Below are 2,313 nucleotides of genomic sequence, written 5' to 3'. Positions count from 1 at the left end.
GGGTATCAAACAGTTCGAAAAGTTGTGAGCATCCAAGGCCAGGAGGCCAAAATTATCGCCGATTGACGCACAGCTACGGACTTACACAAAGCAGATCATTCCGGTGCTAGGCAGCGCCACGGTAGTCGTGATCCACAAAGATTCGGAGAACAGGTTGCCACTCTGGATTGTCCCAGGGGATGGTCCCGCACTACTGGGGAGGAGTTGGCTTGCTGTCATGATCTGGAAATGGGGCGATGTCAATGCAATTTCCTCTGTGGAGCGAGTATCATGCTCACAGGTCCTGGACAAATTTGACTCATTATTTCAACCCGGCATTGGCATTTTCATGGGGGCCAAGGTAGTGATTCACATAAACCCGGACGCCAGACCAGTACACCACAAGGCCAGAGAGGTGCTGTACGTGATGTGGGAAAAGATAGAAGGTGAATTGGACCGCCTGCTGAGGGAAGGCATCATCTCGCCAGTCGAATTCAGTGACTGGGCGAGCCCGATTGTGCCGGTGCTCAAGGCGGATGGGTCGGTCAGGATATGTGGTGATTACAAGGCCACCATCAATCGGGTGTCACTCCAAGACCAGTACCCGCTACCGAGAGCGGAGGACCTCTTTGCGACGCTATCCGGTGGCAAACTTTTTTCAAAATTGGACCTGACCTCAGCTTACATGACCCAGGAGCTGGCGAGTGAGTCGAAGAAGCTGACCACCATCACGACACACAAGGGGTTGTTTGAGTACAACAGATGTCCATTAGGGATTCACTCGGCCGCCGCGATCTTCCAACGAAATATGGAAAGCCTCCTCAAGTCAATTCCAGGGACGGTGGTTTTTCAGGATGACATCCTCATCACGGGTTACGATACTGAAGAACACCTCCAGAACCTGGAGGAAGTGCTACGCAGACTGGATCGGGTAGGTCTGCGACTGAAAAAGGCGAAGTGCGTCTTCCTAGCTCCAGAGGTAGAATTCCTGGGGATGAGGGTAGCAGCAGACAGGATCAGCCCTACTGCATCCAAGACGGAAGCGATCCAGAGAGCACCCAGACCCCGTAACACGACGGAGCTGCGTTCGTTCCTGGGGCTCCTGAACTATTTTGGTAACTTTCTTCCCAAATTGAGCACACTGCTAGAGCCGCTACACGTGCTCCTACGCAAAGGTCGCAAATGGGTCTGGGGGGACAGCCAGGAAAGGGCTTTTAATAGAGCACGCAATTTGTTATGTTCCAACAATCTGTTAACGCTATATGACCCATGTAAGAAACTTGTGTTAACGTGCGATGCGTCGTCCTATGGGGTCGGGTGTGTGTTGCAGCATGTCAATGCCAAGGGTCAGTTACAGCCGGTAGCTTATGCCTCCAGAAGTCTGTCCCAGGTAGAAAGGGGCTACGGGATGGTAGAAAAGGAGGCGCTCGCATGTGTATATGTGGTAAAGAAAATGCACCAGTACCTGTTTGGCAGGAAATTTGAGCTGGAGACAGATCACAAACCCCTAACGTCCCTTTTGGCCAACAACAAGGCCATAAATGCAAACGCATCGGCCCGCATACAGAGGTGAGCACTCACGTTAGCTGCCTATGACTATACAATTCGGCACAAACCGATCACTGAAAACTGCGCCGATGCACTCAGCAGGCCCCCACTAGCCACCACTGAGGGGGCTACCGAGCATGGTGCTGAGATGGTCATAGCTGTTGAAGTTTTCGGAAGCGAAGGCTCACCTGTGACAGCCCATCAGATTAAAGTCTGGACAAATAGAGACCCGCTATTGTCTCTAGCCAAGAAATGTGTCCTGAATGGGGACTGGGCAGCCACATACAGGGCATGCCCTGAGGAATTTAAACCATTTCACAGGCGCAGGGATGAACTCTCGATTCAGGCCGATTGCCTACTGTGGGGAAACCGCGTAGTCATGCCCCAGATGGGCAGAGAGGTGTTCATCAGAGAATTCCACAATGGGCACCCGGGCATTGTCACGATGAAGGCAATTGCCAGGTCACACGTTTGGTGGCCAGGGATAGACGCAGATCTGGAACTTTGAGTTTGCAGGTGCAACACGTGCGCCCAGGGAAGCTCCCCTTAGCCCCTGGCCATGGCCCGCCAAGCCTTGGTCACGCATCCATGTGGACTACGCAGGTCCTTTCATTGGGAAAATGTTTTTGGTTGTAGTAGACTCCTACTCCAAATGGATCGAGTGTGACATTTTAAATTCAAGCACATCCTCTGCCATGGTAGAAAGTCTACGGGCAATGTTCGCCGCCCACGGTCTACCGGACATCTTGGTCAGCGACAATGGCCCGTGCTTCACAAGCACTGAAT

The sequence above is a fragment of the Pristiophorus japonicus genome, chromosome 16 (genome assembly GCF_044704955.1).
Source record: "Pristiophorus japonicus isolate sPriJap1 chromosome 16, sPriJap1.hap1, whole genome shotgun sequence".
NCBI classification, from domain to species: domain Eukaryota; kingdom Metazoa; phylum Chordata; class Chondrichthyes; family Pristiophoridae; genus Pristiophorus; species Pristiophorus japonicus.
Note: the sequence above shows the minus strand (reverse complement) of the source record.